This window comes from Oncorhynchus masou, unplaced genomic scaffold, assembly GCF_036934945.1.
Source record: "Oncorhynchus masou masou isolate Uvic2021 unplaced genomic scaffold, UVic_Omas_1.1 unplaced_scaffold_671, whole genome shotgun sequence".
NCBI classification, from domain to species: domain Eukaryota; kingdom Metazoa; phylum Chordata; class Actinopteri; order Salmoniformes; family Salmonidae; genus Oncorhynchus; species Oncorhynchus masou.
This window is the reverse complement of record NW_027013158.1, coordinates 55,001-75,303: the sequence shown is the minus strand read 5'-3', so window position 1 is coordinate 75,303 and position 20,303 is coordinate 55,001. Positions and strand designations below refer to the sequence as shown.

The following is a 20,303-nucleotide window of genomic DNA, read 5'->3' as shown; positions in this document are numbered from 1 at the left end:
GAATGGCACCCTTTTCCCTGTGAAGTGAACTACTTTAGACCAGAATGGCACCCTTTTCCTGTGAAGTGAACTACTTTAGACCAGAATGGCACCCTTTTCTCTGTGAAGTGAACTACTTTAGACCAGAATGGCACCCTTTTCCCTGTGAAGTGAACTACTTTGAACCAGAATGGCACCCTTTTCCCTGTGAAGTGAACTACTTTAGACCAGAATGGCACCCTTTTCCTGTGAAGTGAACTACTTTGAACCAGAATGGCACCCTTTTCCCTGTGAAGTGAACTACTTTAGACCAGAATGGCACCCTTTTCCCTGTGAAGTGAACTACTTTGAACCAGAATGGCACCATTTTTCCCTGTGAAGTGAACTACATACTTTTAACCAGGACCTAAAGGGCTCTGGTCAAAAGTAGTGATTCCATATGTGTTATGCTATATTGTTGATGTCTTCTCTATTATTCTACAATGTAGAAAATTGTCAAAGATAAAGAAAAACCCTTGAATGAGCAGGTGTGTCCAAACCTTTGACTGGTACTGTATATAAACAGCAACATGGACACATGTTGGACACACATCGACAGATACATGTTGTGTCCTTTTGTAATGGTTCAATAAGGAGGACGAGGCCTAACGCTGTGTGTGTTGTGTACATTCAGACCTGGATATCCACTCTACATATTCCACGTTGTTCAGTTGGTCCACTGTTTAGGTAGAAACGCTATAGGCACCATTAGCATAACGCCTAGCAACCACGGGGGTCAAAGACGAGTGGAGGCTATGATTGGCGGAGGAGGGGTGAGTGATGGTAATGATGATGATGGTCGAGTGACACGGCTTTGTTTTGTGTTCAACATTAGCAGGCTAATCATGCACACGCTACGTCACGTCTACAAAGCTGAGGAGACATCAACATGGATACCATTTAGCAAGAGGATAAATAACAGAACCATTTAGGCTACTATTCCAGTGTCCCAAATTGCAACCTATATAGGGCATTTATTTTAGTGAAAAAAGCCTAGGTCAAAACGACTGCTCTATGTAGGGAATTGGCCATAGGACTTTTTTAAACGTTTTTTTTTTTTTATTTTTTACTTGTACCCTTTTTTCTTCCCAATTTCGTGTTATCTAATTGGTAGTTACAGTCTTGTCCCATCGCCGCAACTCCCGTACGGACTCGGGAGAGGCGAATGTCGAGAGCCACGCGTCCTCCGAAACTCGACCCTGACAAGCCACACTGCTTCTTGACAGACAGATACATGTTGTGTCTGGCTGGCTTAACCCGTAAGCCAGCAGCACCAATGTGTCTGAGGAAACACAGTACAACTGGCAACTGGAATCAGCTTGCAGGCGCCCGGACCGCCACAAGGAGTCGCTAGGAGTGCGATGGGACAAGGAAATCCCGGCCGGCCAAACCCTCCCTAACCCGGACGACGCTGGGCCAATTGTGCGCCGCCTCATGGTCTCCCGGTCACGGCTGGCTGTGACACCGCCTGGGATCAAACCAGGGTCTGTAGTGATGCCCCAAGCACTGTGATGCAGTGCCTTAGACCTCTGCGCCATTTGGCAGGCCCCTGCCATAAGGCTCTTGCCAAAGGTAATGCCCTATGTAGGGAATAGGGTGCCATTTGACCAAGTGTAGGCTGTTGTAGCCAACCTGTATCAGTGTCTGTATGTGTCTATGTATGACTGGTGGGGCCTGAACCCTTGTCTCCTGCTCAGGAAACCAACGTCTCAAACATGAGAACAAGAGGAAATTTCTCTTGGACCAAAAGGGTGACACTGATTTCAAGTGACAGGCACTACCTCGTCACGAGAGCGTGAGACCAACTCACCGCCTCTACATGTATGTGTCTGTAGTATGTGTCTGTAGCATGTATCTGTAACATGTGTCTGTAACATGTGTCTGTAACTGTAGACTGTGTCTGTAGCATGTGTCTGTAGCATGTGTCTGTGACTGTAGGCTGTGTCTGTAGCATGTGTCTGTAACATGTGTCTGTAGCATGTGTCTGTAGCATGTGTCTGTGACTGTAGGCTGTGTCTGTAGCATGTGTCTGTAACATGTGTCTGTAGCATGTGTCTGTAACATGTGTCTGTAGCATGTGTCTGTAACATGTGTCTGTAACTGTAGACTGTGTCCGTGACATGTGTCTGTAACATGTGTCTGTAGGCTGTGTCTGTAACATGTGTCTGTAGACTGTGTCTGTAACATGTGTCTGTAACATGTGTCTGTAGCATGTGTCTGTAACATGTGTCTGTAGCATGTGTCTGTAGCATGTGTCTGTAACATGTGTCTGTAGCATGTGTCTGTAGACTGTGTCTGTAGCATGTGTCTGTAACATGTGTCTGTAGACTGTGTCTGTAACATGTGTCTGTAGCATGTGTCTGTAACATGTGTCTGTAGCATGTGTCTGTGTCTGTAGACTGTGTCTGTAACATGTGTCTGTGTCTGACTGTGTAACTATGACTATGTGCGTAATCTTTATGGTATAGGTGGCAGGGCTGCTCTCCCCACAACCCGTGTTCTCTGGATCAAGCCCGTCTCTGTCTGCTACACTGGTGGCAGCAGTGGGATCAGTGCGGCATCTTAGGGTTGTTTGCAATGAGTAGAGAGAATGTCTAATTCCAGCCATCTTGGTAGGCTGGTCGGCCTGAAACTATTGCTCTGGTTGACCCAGGCTCCTGACTTCATAGTGAACGGGCTCCTGACTTCATAGTGAACGGGCCCCTGACTTCATAGTGAACGGGCCCCTGACTTCATAGTGAACGGGCCCCTGACTTCATAGTGAACGGGCCCCTGACTTCATAGTGAACGGGCCCCTGACTTCATAGTGAACGGGCCCCTGACTTCATAGTGAACGGGCTCCTGACTTCATAGTGAACGGGCCCCTGACTTCATAGTGAACGGGCCCCTGACTTCATAGTGAACGGGCCCTGACTTCATAGTGAACGGGCCCCTGACTTCATAGTGAACGGGCCCCTGACTTCATAGTGAACGGGCCCCTGACTTCATAGTGAACGGGCCCCTGACTTCATAGTGAACGGGCTCCTGACTTCATAGTGAACGGGCCCCTGACTTCATAGTGAACGGGCCCCTGACTTCATAGTGAACGGGCCCCTGACTTCATAGTGAACGGGCTCCTGACTTCATAGTGAACGGGCCCCTGACTTCATAGTGAACGGGCCCCTGACTTCATAGTGAACGGGCCCTGACTTCATAGTGAACGGGCTCCTGACTTCATAGTGAACGGGCCCTGACTTCATAGTGAACGGGCCCCTGACTTCATAGTGAACGGGCCCCTGACTTCATAGTGAACGGGCTCCTGACTTTATAGTGAACGGGCTCCTTGAAACGTGAGGCTTTCATATGGCTGTCTTGGGGTGGGACAGTTAGGCTACATGACAAGGCCCCCAAGCCATCACAACAACAATAACACAACTGTCAACAATGCTGCTTGTTTCATGGTGCTGCTGCTGCTGAACACCATATGAGAGCTGAGAGGAGCCCACCCCAGCGGTGAGATGTGGAATTGCATATTATCCTCCCCAGCGTGCGCTGTGTGTGTGTGTGTGTGTGTGTGTGTGTGTGTGTGTGTGTGTGTGTGTGTGTGTGTGTGTGTGTGTGTGTGTAGTGGGAGAACGGGCCAGGCGAGGGAGCCGGATAAAGAAAGGAGAGCAGAGGAGAAGGAAAAAAACTGCCGAGAAGAGAGGGGAGCAAGCAACGCTATTCGACCAACGGATAGGACAAGGCCAGCCACGGCTGGTCGGACGGGTTGGAGTTTATTCAAATAATGTATTTTATTCCGTCGTTTTATTTGATCCTGTAGGCTACTAGCTACAATACTTCTTCCCAGCCGTGCAGGTTTTCCTGGGAAAAGAAGGCAACGAAAACGGACACGTTGGGGATTTCTGTGGACTAGTAACGTTAGCCGAGCTGTTGTAGGCTAGTGTGGCGCTACTCTTCTTTCTCATTGTTAGAAAAACACGGAGATACATGGTGGTTGGATTCCAAACTGGTTCGCCTACATTCCCCGTCGCTTTCCACGAGACAGCGTTTGGATATCGGCCGGATTATTAATTTGTCGAACGCAGGAGTAACATTTGTGACAAGCTCGTCTGCTAATTGTTGCCATTTTTCTCCCTGGCAGCGGCAGCTCGGTTCGTTCTCCTCCCCCTCTTTGTCGTTCGCCAAGCTGACCATTTTAAAGGCAGCTCTACCTTTCCAGGCTTTATTTTTTCCCCGTGGCCTCCTCGCTCCCTCTATCTGCCTCGACCGTGGAACTACTGTTAGAACCCTGCACCCGTGTTCGACTCGGAATGCAAAATAAATCTAGGCCGGGTTATGCCAAAGAAAATAGTGTTTATTTGTTTACAAATATTGTGTAGGCCCAGAACGACCGTTTACTTGCTTTTTTGTTTTACTTAGACAATTGCATGTTTACAGTTTGCTTGCTGCTATTGGTCATTTGAACGAGCAATGGCATTTTGTAGTTAGTTTGATTTCTTCCTTTGTTTATTGGCTACTTTTCATAGTTTAGTTTGTCTTCCTTTGTTTATTGGCTACTTTGAAACACTCGGTGTTTCGAGTCAGGGACATTAAACTGTAAAAGGCAACTGGCCTGGGCTACCTCTGGGGAAAAATATCTTCTTCTCATCTTCCTCCCTTCATCGGACAACGGTCACCTTTTCCCTCCCTAGTTTTGTCGCAAAAACGGCGAGATTTTTCTGAAAGGCATGGAGGACCAGGCCCGCATGATGTCGGGTCTCGTCGGGCTGTCCGGACTGTCTCAGGTCGACGTGGGGGACCATGACGCCGGGAGGAAGCAGCACTCCCTCGGCCAGCCGCAGCAGGACATCGGGGATATCCTCCAGCAGATCATGGCCATCACGGACGAGAGTCTCGACGAGGCCCAGGCCAGGTAACACCTTCCCCGAGGAGAGGAGGGCTGGGGCACAGGGGAGAGATCCATGTAGACAGGGGATCCAGGTTGATGTCACCACTCTTATATGATCCAGGATCATTATACGACATATTAGACCTGAGTTTATGTTTTATGTGGTGTAAAGATAAAACTGACCCAAGATCAGATATTAGTGGCACCTCTTTGCTTGGTGAATAGTAAAAAGCAGGGAACATGATGGAGTACGTGGATCCAGGGGAGAGGAGCCTGCGTGGTGAATGTCTGGCCATAATAACAAACTGATTTCACATCGTCTCTTTGACACTCACACAGGCTACACACCACCAGTCCCAGTGCGCTGGTCGGTTACAGCGGTGGTCATTAATTCAGGCTGGTTCATTAATAGTCTCTCATGTCGTTATGGCACCAGTCTGTGTGCGCAGGCTGACCTCGCTTTTATTTGCTGTACTTTACTGCGCCGTGACGTAACGTTGAGCTCCACACTCAAGACCGTGTAATTTGCACCTGCCGCGTTTTAAAATCTACACGAGGCGATTACATTTTTATTAGCAGTGTGCTTTCAGTCTGTTTTCCTTCTGTCTCTCTGTTGTTATTCTGTTTTTATTCCCTCCATCTCTCTCTCTCTCTCTCTCTCTGTTGTTATTCTGTTTTTATTCCCTCCTCTCATCTCACTCTCTCTCTCTGTTGTTATTCTGTTTTTATTCCCTCCATCTCTCTCTCTCTCTCTCTGTTGTTATTCTCTCTCCTCCTCCCCTCTTCCTTTATATAAATACTGTTAACTTTGACGACCGCCCGGCGGACTAATTAACTAGAATGAGTTTGCTGAGGCCGCCTTGATTGATCGGTCATCACGTCATTAACATGGAATAATGACAAAGGATCTTACCGCGACTGGAGAGGGGGGTGGCCCCGCATTTGAAATGGAGATGGCCGTTTTGGGTCTGGTGGTGGCGGTGTGTCAGGTGCTTTAGGTCGCCAGTATGGTGGAGGGCTGGAGGTGTTTTAGTCAGCGGTTGGTGTGAGTTTTCTTGTCCGTGATTGAAACTCGGATCGGATTTCACACGGCTTGACCCCCAGTGGCTGTAAATAGCCTGCTGGATGATGCTGCTGACCCCGTTGGTGTCTGTTTTACATGTCGCAGCCGGCAAGCGGCTTCACAGAAACATTTACGTTATATGTGTTAATCTGTGATGGATTTATTACTTTACTTATAGGCCTGTAAACTCATTACTGAACTATAGAATGAACCACTGACATTAACATTGTTGATCTGTGATGGATTTATTACTTATAGGCCTGTAAACCCATTACTGAACTATAGAATGAACCACTGACATTAACATTGTTGATCTGTGATGGATTTATTACTTATAGGCCTGTAAACCCATTACTGAACTATAGAATGAACCACTGACATTAACATTGTTAATCTGTGATTTACTTTAGGTTAGTTATATAGGATTACAGGTCCAACCAATACAACTAGAATGAACAATTTACACTGTGTTTATTTTCTATGGAGTGGTTAATTACTTTACTGACAGACCTAAAGGTCTCACCGTTACAAACAAATGGACAACTGTAGAATTACACTTCTATTACCGTCTTATTACAATATTAATAAATACATTGCTGAAGCTGTATTGGTGAATTGGCTTCTTTTATAGTAGTGTGATGTATCACCTACATCTGTGCTGCTGTTCTGCCAGTATCACCACACAGACAGACAGACACACAGGCAGACAGACAGGCAGACAGACACACAGACAGACACACAGACAGAAACACAGAGAGACACAGACAGACACACATACGTAAATACAGACAGACACAGACAGAAATACAGACAAGACAGACAGAAATACAGACAGATACACATACAGACACACAGAAATACAGACACACACAGACATAAATACAGAGAGACAGACAGAAATACAGACAAGACACACAGACAGACATTCTCTCCCTCTCCTCTCGTCCCTCCTGGGTTTTTGTCCTGTTCATTGTGAGAGGAGGGATGCAATCAATTCTCGGATAATACCGCACGAGAGAGCAGCTGTCCCCACACACACACACACACTCCGTTACCAATATAGCTAGGCTCCAAAGACCTAAGGATACCTTTTGTATGGTTGTTGGAGCCTTCGTCCACTCAGTGAATTCCCCATATTAAAGACTAGCTGTGTATTACTCATTCATGGGTGTGTTATGGCGGTGTGTGTGTGGCTGGTGTATCCTGGTCTGTGGTGACAGTAGAGGCTGTACAGGCTGGTCTGTGGTGACAGTAGAGGCTATACAGGCTGGTCTGTGGTGACAGTAGAGGCTGTACAGGCTGGTCAGTGGTGACAGTATAGGCTGTACAGGCTGGTCTGTGGTGACAGTAGAGGCTATACAGGCTGGTCTGTGGTGACAGTAGAGGCTGTACAGGCTGGTCAGTGGTGACAGTATAGGCTGTACAGGCTGGTCAGTGGTGACAGTAGAGGCTGTACAGGCTGGTCTGTGGTGACAGTATAGGCTGTACAGGCTGGTCTGTGGTGACAGTAAAGGGTGTACAGGCTGGTCTGTGGTGACAGTAGAGGCTGTACAGGCTGGTCTATCCTGGTCAGTGGTGACAGTATAGGGTGTACAGGCTGGTCTGTGGTGACAGTATAGGCTGTACAGGCTGGTCTGTGGTGACAGTATAGGGTGTACAGGCTGGTCTATGGTGACAGTATAGGCTATACAGGCTGGTCAGTGGTGACAGTATAGGCTGTACAGGCTGGTCTATCCTGGTCAGTGGTGACAGTATAGGCTGTACAGGCTGGTCTATCCTGGTCAGTGGTGACAGTAAAGGTGTACAGGCTGGTCTGTGGTGACAGTAGAGGCTGTACAGGCTGGTCTATCCTGGTCAGTGGTGACAGTATAGGCTGTACAGGCTGGTCTATCCTGGTCAGTGGTGACAGTATAGGGTGTACAGGCTGGTCTGTGGTGACAGTATAGGCTGTACAGGCTGGTCTATCCTGGTCTGTGGTGACAGTATAGGCTGTACAGGCTGGTCTGTGGTGACAGTATAGGCTATACAGGCTGGTCAGTGGTGACAGTATAGGCTGTACAGGCTGGTCTATCCTAGTCTGTGGTGACAGTATAGGCTGTACAGGCTGGTCTGTGGTGACAGTATAGACTGTACAGGCTGGTCTATCCTGGTCTGTGGTGACAGTAGAGGCTGTACAGGCTGGTCAGTGGAGACAGTATAGGCTGTACAGGCTGGTCAGTGGTGACAGTAGAGGCTGTACAGGCTGGTCTGTGGTGACAGTATAGGCTGTACAGGCTGGTCTGTGGTGACAGTAGAGGCTGTACAGGCTGGTCTGTGGTGACAGTAGAGGCTGTACAGGCTGGTCTATGGTGACAGTAGAGGCTGTACAGGCTGGTCTGTGGTGACAGTATAGGCTGTACAGGCTGGTCTGTGGTGACAGTATAGGGTGTACAGGCTGGTCTGTGGTGACAGTAGAGGCTGTACAGGCTGGTGTATCCTGGTCTGTGGTGACAGTAGAGGCTGTACAGGCTGGTCTATCCTGGTCAGTGGTGACAGTATAGGCTGTACAGGCTGGTCTGTGGTGACAGTATAGGCTATACAGGCTGGTCTGTGGTGACAGTAGAGGCTGTACAGGCTGGTCTGTGGTGACAGTATAGGCTGTACAGGCTGGTCTGTGGTGACAGTAGAGGCTGTACAGGCTGGTCTGTGGTGACAGTATAGGCTGTACAGGCTGGTCTGTGGTGACAGTATAGGCTGTACAGGCTGGTCTGTGGTGACAGTATAGGGTGTACAAGCTGGTCCGTGGTGACAGTATAAGGTGTACAGGCTTGTCTGTGGTGACAGTATAGGCTATACAGGCTGGTCTGTGGTGACAGTAGAGGCTGTACAGGCTGGTCTGTGGTGACAGTAGAGGCTGTACAGGCTGGTGTATCCTGGTCATTTATTTATGCTCCCTTTTTTTTCTTCTTTTCCATTCTCTCTCGTCCCTCTGGTTTCTCTCATCCCTCTGGTTTCTCTGGTTTCTCTGGTTTCTCTCATCCCTCTGGTTTCTCTCATCCCTCTGGTTTCTCTGGTTTCTCTCATCCCTCTGGTTTCTCTCATCCCTCTGGTTTCTCTCATCCCTCTGGTTTCTCTCGTCCCTCTGGTTTCTCTGGTTTCTCTCGTCCCTCTGGTTTCTCTGGTTTCTCTCGTCCCTCTGGTTTCTCTGGTTTCTCTCATCCCTCTGGTTTCTCTGGTTTCTCTCATCCCTCTGGTTTCTCTCGTCCCTCTGGGTTCTCTGGTTTCTCTCATCCATCTGGTTTCTCTGGTTTCTCTGGTTTCTCTTATCACTCTGGTTTCTCTGGTTTCTCTCGTCCCTCTGGTTTCTCTGGTTTCTCTCGTCCCTCTGGTTTCTCTGGTTTCTCTCGTCCCTCTGGTTTCCCTTGTCCCTCTGGTTTCTCTTGTCCCTCTGGTTTCTCTGGTCCCTCTGGTTTCTCTGGTTTCTCTGGTCATAGATTATGTAAGAAGCAGTGTATGTGAGCAAAGTTGAGCGGTCGGAAATTCCGCTCATCATTCCACCGCCCCACAACCATTCCACCGCCCCACAGCCATTCCACCGCCCCACAGCCATTCCACCGCCCCACAGCCATTCCACCATTCCACCGCCCCACAGCCATTCCACCGCCCCACAGCCATTCCACCATTCCACCGCCCCACAGCCATTCCACCATTCCACCGCCCCACAGCCATTCCACCGCCCCACAGCCATTCCACCATTCCACCGCCCCACAGCCATTCCACCGCCCCACAGCCATTCCACCGCCCCACAGCCATTCCACCATTCCACCGCCCCACAGCCATTCCACCATTCCACCGCCCCACAGCCATTCCACCACTCCACAGCCATTCCACCATTCCACCGCCCCACAGCCATTCCACCGCCCCACAGCCATTCCACCGCCCCACAGCCATTCCACCACCCCACAGCCATTCCACCATTCCATCGCCCCACAGCCATTCCACCACCCCACAGCCATTCCACCATTCCATCGCCCCACAGCCATTCCACCACCCCACAGCCATTCCATCGCCCCACATCCATTCCACCGCACCACAGCCATTCCACCATTCCACCGCCCCACAGCCATTCCACCACCCCACAGCCATTCCACCATTCCACCGCCCCACAGCCATTCCACCATTCTACCGCCCCACAGCCATTCCACCGCCCCACAGCCATTCCACCATTCTACCGCCCCACAGCCATTCCACCATTCCACCATTCCACCACCCCACAGCCATTCCACCGCCCCACAGCCATTCCACCATTCCACCGCCCCACAGCCATTCCACCACTCCACCGCCCCACAACCATTCCACCGCCCCACAACCACTCCACCGCCCCCACAGCCATTCCACCGCCCCCACAGCCATTCCACCATTCCACCATTCCACCGCCCCACAGCCATTCCACCATTCCACCACTCCCCACAGCCATTCCACCGCCCCACAGCCATTCCACCACTCCACCGCCCCACAGCCATTCCACCGCCCCACAGCCATTCCACCATTCCACCGCCCCACAGCCATTCCACCGCCCCACAGCCATTCCACCGCCCCCACAGCCATTCCACCATTCCACCGCCCCCACAACCATTCCACCGCCCACAGCCATTCCACCATTCCACCGCCCACAGCCATTCCACCGCCCCACAGCCATTCCACCATTCCACCGCCCCCACAGCCATTCCACCGCCCACAGCCATTCCACCATTCCACCGCCCACAGCCATTCCACCGCCCCACAGCCATTCCAGCATTCCACCGCCCCACAGCCATTCCACCATTCCACCGCCCCACAGCCATTCCACCGCCCCACAGCCATTCCACCATTCCACCGCCCCACAGCCATTCCACCGCCCCACAGCCATTCCACCATTCCACCGCCCCACAACCATTCCACCGCCCCACAGCCATTCCACCATTCCACCGCCCCACAGCCATTCCACCGCCCCACAGCCATTCCACCATTCCACCGCCCCCACAGCCATTCCACCGCCCACAGCCATTCCACCATTCCACCGCCCCACAGCCATTCCACCGCCCCACAGCCATTCCACCATTCCACCGCCCCCACAGCCATTCCACCGCCCCACAGCCATTCCACCATTCCACCATTCCACCGCCCACAGCCATTCCACCGCCCCCACAGCCATTCCACCATTCCACCGCCCACAGCCATTCCACCGCCCCACAGCCATTCCACCGCCCCACAGCCATTCCACCGCTCCCCCACAGCCATTCCACCACTCCACCGCCCCACAGCCATTCCACCGCCCCACAGCCATTCCACCGCCCCACAGCCATTCCACCACTCCACCGCCCCACAGCCACTCCACCGCCCCACAGCCATTCCACCGCCCCACAGCCATTCCACCACTCCACCGCCCCCACAGCCATTCCCACCCCCCCCACAGCCATTCCACCGCCCCACAGCCACTCCACCGCCCCACAGCCATTCCGCCGCTCCACCGCCCCACAGCCATTCCACCGCCCCACAGCCATTCCACCATTCCACCACCCCACAGCCATTCCACCGCCCCCACAGCCATTCCACCATTCCACCACCCCACAGCCATTCCACCGCCCCACAGCCATTCCACCATTCCACCGCCCACAGCCACTCCACCGCCCCCACAGCCATTCCACCATTCCACCGCCCCACAGCCACTCCACCGCCCCACAGCCATTCCACCATTCCACCACCCCACAGCCATTCCACCGCCCCACAGCCATTCCACCATTCCACCGCCCCACAGCCACTCCACCGCCCCACAGCCATTCCACCATTCCACCGCCCCACAGCCACTCCACCGCCCCACAGCCATTCCACCATTCCACCGCCCCACAGCCACTCCACCGCCCCACAGCCATTCCGCCACTCCACCGCCCCACAGCCATTCCACCATTCCACCATTCCACAGCCATTCCACCGCCCCACAGCCATTCCACCATTCCACCGCCCCCACAGCCATTCCACCACTCCACAGCCATTCCACCATTCCACCGCCCCACAGCCATTCCACCACTCCACAGCCATTCCACCATTCCACCACTCCACAGCCATTCCACCATTCCACCGCCCCACAGCCATTCCACCATTCCACCACTCCACAGCCATTCCACCATTCCACCGCCCACAGCCATTCCACCGCCCCACAGCCATTCCACCGCCCCACAGCCATTCCACCGCCCCACAGCCATTCCACCATTTCACCGCCCCACAGCCATTCCACCGCCCCACAGCCATTCCACCGCCCCACAGCCATTCCACCGCCCCACAGCCACTCCACCGCCCCACAGCCACTCCACCATTCCACCGCCCCACAGCCATTCCACCTCCCCACAGCCATTCCACCGCCCCACAGCCATTCCACCACTCCACCGCCCCACAGCCACTCCACCGCCCCACAGCCATTCCACCATTCCACCGCCCCACAGCCATTCCACCGCCCCACAGCCATTCCACCGCCCCACAGCCATTCCACCGCCCCACAGCCATTCCACCGCCCCCCACAGCCATTCCACCGCCCCACAGCCATTCCACCGCCCCACAGCCACTCCACCGCCCCACAGCCATTCCACCGCCCCACAGCCACTCCACCGCCCCACAGCCATTCCACCGCCCCCACAGCCACTCCACCGCCCCACAGCCATTACACCACTCCACCGCCCCGTGGGGAAAACGCTCCGCGCCACAAAAAAAAAACTGGCTCTCCAAATTGCCTCCATTTATCCCCATTTAACCAACACCCATCTATTTGGGTGACTAGCTGGACCTACCGTTTGGTTCTGGACACTACGTCACCACACTCCTCTCCTGGTCCTCCTCATCTTTGTAAGTCACCTTGATTTTGCACCTGTGTGTGTTATCAGCTTCTTTATGAACTCCATGTCAGCAGCTGAAGCTTAGGGACTATAGCAGCACACAAGTAGACTACAGGTGCATGCTGGGCCAGGCAAGCCCTGAGCTCGTGATGTGCACTGAGGAAATTGGAGCGGGTGAGAAGGCCGACCCTCCAGCCTTTGGGAAACTCGCTCTGTCCCCACACTCTGGTAATGGAGGAGCTCCCGACAGTTTGGTTTTCTCCTCGCCTCCTCTCTATTCCTACTCCTCGCCTCCTCTCTCTCTCCTCCTCTCTCTTCTGAGTTGAGGCAGATGTCATAGGTCTCCAGCCTCACTCCTCTCTCTCCTCCCCCTCTCTTCTGAGTTGAGGCAGATGTCATAGGTCTCCAGCCTCACTCCTCTCTCTCCTCCCTCTCTCTTCTGAGTTGAGGCAGATGTCATAGGTCTCCAGCCTCACTCCTCTCTCATCTCCTCCTCTCCTCTGTAGAGTATAGATTGGGCCTGTAAAGGCTGGGTTTGGTGTTTTCAAAGTGGCAGCCTTAAAAATGGTCCGTCTACACGCTAAACATGTAGACGTACAGGGTGACCAATCTGCTTCCTGATGGCCAGGAGTGTGTGGTTGTTTCTGTGCTTCTAAAGGACTCACTACTGTAGTGGCTCTGGATCAGAGAGTCTGCTAAATGACTCACTACTGTAGTGACTCTGGATCAGAGAGTCTGTTAAATGACTCACTACTGTAGTGGCTTTGGATCAGAGAGTCTGCTAAATGACTCACTACTGTAGTGTCTCTGGACCAGAGAGTCTGTTAAATGACTCACTACTGTAGTGGCTCTGGATCAGAGAGTCTGCTAAATGACTCACTACTGTAGTGGCTCTGGATCAGAGAGTCTGCTAAATGACTCACTACTGTAGTGGCTCTGGATCAGAGAGTCTCTAAATGACTCACTACTGTAGTGGCTCTGGACCAGAGAGTCTGCTAAATGACTCACTACTGTAGTGGCTCTGGACCAGAGAGTCTGCTAAATGACTCACTACTGTAGTGGCTCTGGATCAGAGCATCTGCTAAATGACTCACTACTGTAGTGGCTCTGGATCAGAGAGTCTGCTAAATGACTCACTACTGTAGTGTATCTGGATCAGAGAGTCTGTTAAATGACTCACTACTGTAAGTGTCTCTGGATCAGAGAGTCTGCTAAATGACTCACTACTGTAGTGGCTCTGGATCAGAGAGTCTGCTAAATGACTCACTACTGTAGTGGCTCTGGATCAGAGAGTCTGCTAAATGACTCACTACTGTAGTGGCTCTGGATCAGAGAGTCTGCTAAATGACTCACTACTGTAGTGGCTCTGGACCAGAGAGTCTGCTAAATGACTCACTACTGTAGTGGCTCTGGACCAGAGAGTCTGCTAAATGACTCACTACTGTAGTGGCTCTGGATCAGAGCGTCTGCTAAATGACTCACTACTGTAGTGGCTCTGGACCAGAGAGTCTGCTAAATGACTCACTACTGTAGTGGCTCTGGATCAGAGAGTCTGCTAAATGACTCACTACTGTAGTGGCTCTGGATCAGAGAGTCTGCTAAATGACTCACTACTGTAGTGGCTCTGGATCAGAGAGTCTGCTAAATGACTCACTACTGTAGTGGCTCTGGACCAGAGAGTCTGCTAAATGACTCACTACTGTAGTGGCTCTGGATCAGAGAGTCTGCTAAATTACTAAAATGTAAACGGTCTGATATACCACAGCCAATCAGCAATCGGGGCTCGAACTGAACCACCCAGTTTATAATATAGTATAGAGTAGAAGTCGGCCAATTAATCAGAATGTCCAATTTAATTAGGGCCGATTTCAAGTTTTCATAACAATCGGTAATCGTCATTTTCTGACACCGATTGTGGCCGATTACATTGCACTCCACGAGGAGACTGAGTGGCAGGCTGACCACCTGTTACGCGAGGGCAGCAAGGAGCCAAGGTAAGGTGCTAGCTAGCATTAAACGTAGCTTATAAAAATCAACCAATCTTAACATAATCACTAGTTAACTACACATGGTTGATGATATTACTAGTTTATCTAGCTTGTCCTGCGTTGCATATAATCGATGCGGTGCCTGTTAATTTATCATCGAATCACAGCCTACTTCGCCAAACGGGTGATGATTTAACCAGCGCTTTCGCGACTAAAAAGCACTGTCATTGCACCAATGTGTACCTAACTATAAACATCATGCCTTCCTTAAAATCAATACACAAGTATATATTTTTAAACCTGCATATTTAGTTAATGTTGCCTGCTAACATGAATTTCTTTTAATTAGGGAAATTCTGTCTGTTCTCTTGCGTTCTGTGCAAGCAGAGTCTGGGTATATGCAGCAGTTTGGGCCGCCTGGCTCGTTGCGTTCTGTGTGAAGACCATTTCTTCCTAACAAAGACTGTAATTAATTTGTCAGAATTGTACATAATTATGACATAACATTGAAGGTTGTGCAATGTAACAGCAATATTTAGACTTTGGGATGTTAGATAAAATACGGAACGGTTCCGCATTTCACTGAAAGAATAAGCGTTTTGTTTTCGAAATGATAGTTTCCGGATTTGACCGTATTAATGACCTAAGGCTCGTATTCCTGTGTTATTATAATTTAGTCTATGATTCGATAGAGCAGCCTGACTGAGCGGTGGTAGGCAGCAGCAGGCTCGTAAGCATCCATTCAAACGGCACTTTACTGCGTTTGCCAGCATCTCCACGCAAGTACAGCTCTGTTTATGACTTCAAGCCTATCAACTCCCGAGTTTAGGCTGGGGTTTACTATAGTGCCTATAAGAACATCCAGTAGTCAAAAGGTATATGAAATACAAATTGTATAGAGAAATAGTCCTATAATTCCTATAATAACTACAACCAAAAACTTCTTACCTGGGAATATTGAAGACTCCTGTTAAAATGAACCACCAGCTTTCATATATACATACACATATATACATACACATATATACATACACATATATACATACACACATATATACATACATATATATACATACACACATATATACATACATATACACACACACATATATACATACATACATATATACATACACATATATACATACACACATATATACATACACACATATATACATACACACACATATACATACACACATATATACATACACACATATATCCATACATACATATACATACATATACATACACATATATACATACATACATATACATACACACATATATATATACACACATATATACATATATACATACACACATATATACATACACATATATACATACATACATATACATAGGCATATATATATACACACATATATACATATATACATACACACATATATACATACACACATATCATACAGACATATATACATACACACATATATACATACACACATATATACATACACACATATATACATACATACATATACATACATAGCTATACACATTCCATACATATCCATACTACATATATATATATACACACATATATACATACATTACATATATACATACACACATATATACAGACCGCCATATACATACATATACACCGCCCCACACACATATACATACATTCCATACACACACATATACACACATATATACATACACACATATATACATACATATACATACATACACACATATATACATACATACACATATACATACATACATACATACATACACATATACATATACACCGCACACATATATACATACATACCACCATACATACAGCATATATAAATACATACACATATACATATACATACACACACATACAGCCACATACATACACATATACATACATACATATATACATACATACATATACACATACATATACATACACATATATAAATACACACATTATACATACATACATATCACATACCATATACATACACATATATAAATACATACAGGCCATATACATACATACACACACATACATATACATACACACATTCCACATACATATACATACACATATCCACCATATACATACATACATACAGCCATAGATATACATACACACACATACATATACACACATACACATATATATATATCCATACATACATACATATCCACATACACATATATACATACACACACATACATATATATACACACATACATACATATATTCCATACATACATATACATACACATATATACATACACACATATATACATACATACATATACATACATATACATACACACATATACATATATATACGCCCACATACATACACATATATACATTGCACATATATACATACACACATATATACATACATATATACATGGGTGACATACCATACATATACATACACATATATAAATACACACATATACATACACACACATACATACATACACATATATATACAGATATCATATCTCCACATATATATATATATACATATATACATACACATATATAGGTCTACATATACATACACATATATACATACATATACATATATACACATACATATACATACACATATATACATACATATATACACATATATACATATGGATATACATACATATACATACACATATATACATACATATATACATACACATATATACATACATACACATACATATATACATACACATATATACATACACATATATACATATATATACATATACACATCACATACACATATACATACACATATATACATACACATATATACATACACATACATACACATATATACATATACATACACATATATACATACATATATATATATACATATATATACTACACATATATACATACACATATATACATATATATACATACACATATATACATACACATCTATACATATATATACATACACATACATACATATATACATATATACATACATACACATATATACATACACATATATACATACACATACATACACATATATACATATACATACACATATATACATACATACATATATATATATATATATAGAGTCTCTATATGACATCACATATATATATATATATATAGTCTGCATATATATACATACACATATATACATATATATACATACACGTATCATACATACATATACATACATACACATATACATATATATATATACACATATATACATACACACATATATACATACATACATATATATATACATACACATATATACATACATATACATATATACACACACATATATATATCGGCCCGATTAATCGGTATTGGCTTTTTTGGGGGTCCTGTCTTTACTAACTGGTTGGTCAGACCACACTGCCTCAGACGACTGTGAAACAGTGTCTTTACTAACTGGTTGGTCAGACCACACTGCCTCAGATGACTGTGAAACAGTGTCTTTACTAACTGGTTGGTCAGACCACACTGTCTCAGACGACTGTGAAACAGTGTCTTTACTAACTGGTTGGTCAGACCACACTGCCTCAGATGACTGTGAAACACAGTGTCTTTACTAACTGGTTGGTCAGACCACACTGCCTCAGACGACTGTGAAAACACAGTGTCTTTACTAACTGGTTGGTCAGACCACACTGCCTCAGACGACTGTGAAAACACAGTGTCTTTACTAACTGGTTGGTCAGACCACACTGTCTCAGACGACTGTGAAACAGTGTCTTTACTAACTGGTTGGTCAGACCACACTGCCTCAGACGACTGTGAAACAGTGTCTTTACTAACTGGTTGGTCAGACCACACTGTCTCAGACGACTGTGAAACACAGTGTCTTTACTAACTGGTTGGTCAGACCACACTGCCTCAGACGACTGTGAAACAGTGTCTTTACTAACTGGTTGGTCAGACCACACTGTCTGAGACGACTGTGAAACAGTGTCTTTACTAACTGGTTGGTCAGACCACACTGCCTCAGACGACTGTGAAACAGTGTCTTTACTAACTGGTTGGTCAGACCACACTGCCTCAGATGACTGTGAAACAGTGTCTTTACTAACTGGTTGGTCAGACCACACTGTCTCAGACGACTGTGAAACAGTGTCTTTACTAACTGGTTGGTCAGACCACACTGTCTCAGACGACTGTGAAACAGTGTCTTTACTAACTGGTTGGTCAGACCACACTGCCTCAGACGACTGTGAAACAGTGTCTTTACTAACTGGTTGGTCAGACCACACTGCCTCAGACGACTGTGAAACACAGTGTCTTTACTAACTGGTTGGTCAGACCACACTGTCTCAGATGACTGTGAAACACAGTGTCTTTACTAACTGGTTGGTCAGACCACACTGTCTCAGATGACTGTGAAACAGTGTCTTTACTAACTGGTTGGTCAGACCACACTGCCTCAGACGACTGTGAAACAGTGTCTTTACTAACTGGTTGGTCAGACCACACTGCCTCAGACGACTGTGAAACACAGTGTCTTTACTAACTGGTTGGTCAGACCACACTGCCTCAGATGACTGTGAAACAGTGTCTTTACTAACTGGTTGGTCAGACCACACTGTCTCAGACGACTGTGAAACACAGTGTCTTTACTAACTGGTTGGTCAGACCACACTGTCTCAGACGACTGTGAAACACAGTGTCTTTACTAACTGGTTGGTCAGACCACACTGCCTCAGACAACTGTGAAACAGTGTCTTTACTAACTGGTTGGTCAGACCACACTGCCTCAGACGACTGTGAAACAGTGTCTTTACTAACTGGTTGGTCAGACCACACTGCCTCAGACGACTGTGAAACAGTGTCTTTACTAACTGGTTGGTCAGACCACACTGTCTCAGACGACTGTGAAACACAGTGTCTTTACTAACTGGTTGGTCAGACCACACTGCCTCAGACGACTGTGAAACACTAACTGGTTGGTCAGACCACACTGCCTCAGACGACTGTGAAACAGTGTCTTTACTAACTGGTTGGTCAGACCACACTGTCTCAGACGACTGTGAAACACAGTGTCTTTACTAACTGGTTGGTCAGACCACACTGCCTCAGACGACTGTGAAACAGTGTCTTTACTAACTGGTTGGTCAGACCACACTGTCTGAGACGACTGTGAAACAGTGTCTTTACTAACTGGTTGGTCAGACCACACTGCCTCAGACGACTGTGAAACAGTGTCTTTACTAACTGGTTGGTCAGACCACACTGCCTCAGACGACTGTGAAACACAGTGTCTTTACTAACTGGTTGGTCAGACCACACTGCCTCAGATGACTGTGAAACAGTGTCTTTACTAACTGGTTGGTCAGACCACACTGTCTCAGACGACTGTGAAACAGTGTCTTTACTAACTGGTTGGTCAGACCACACTGTCTCAGACGACTGTGAAACAGTGTCTTTACTAACTGGTTGGTCAGACCACACTGCCTCAGACGACTGTGAAACAGTGTCTTTACTAACTGGTTGGTCAGACCACACTGCCTCAGACGACTGTGAA

The 20,303-nt window shown here is 47.5% G+C and overlaps 1 pseudogene; it reads left to right on the top strand.

Moving 5' to 3' along the window:
* The first annotated feature begins 3,585 nt into the window (after positions 1–3,585).
* LOC135536850 (pre-B-cell leukemia transcription factor 1-like) overlaps positions 3,586–20,303 on the top strand; it is a 54,300-nt pseudogene continuing 37,582 nt past the window's right edge.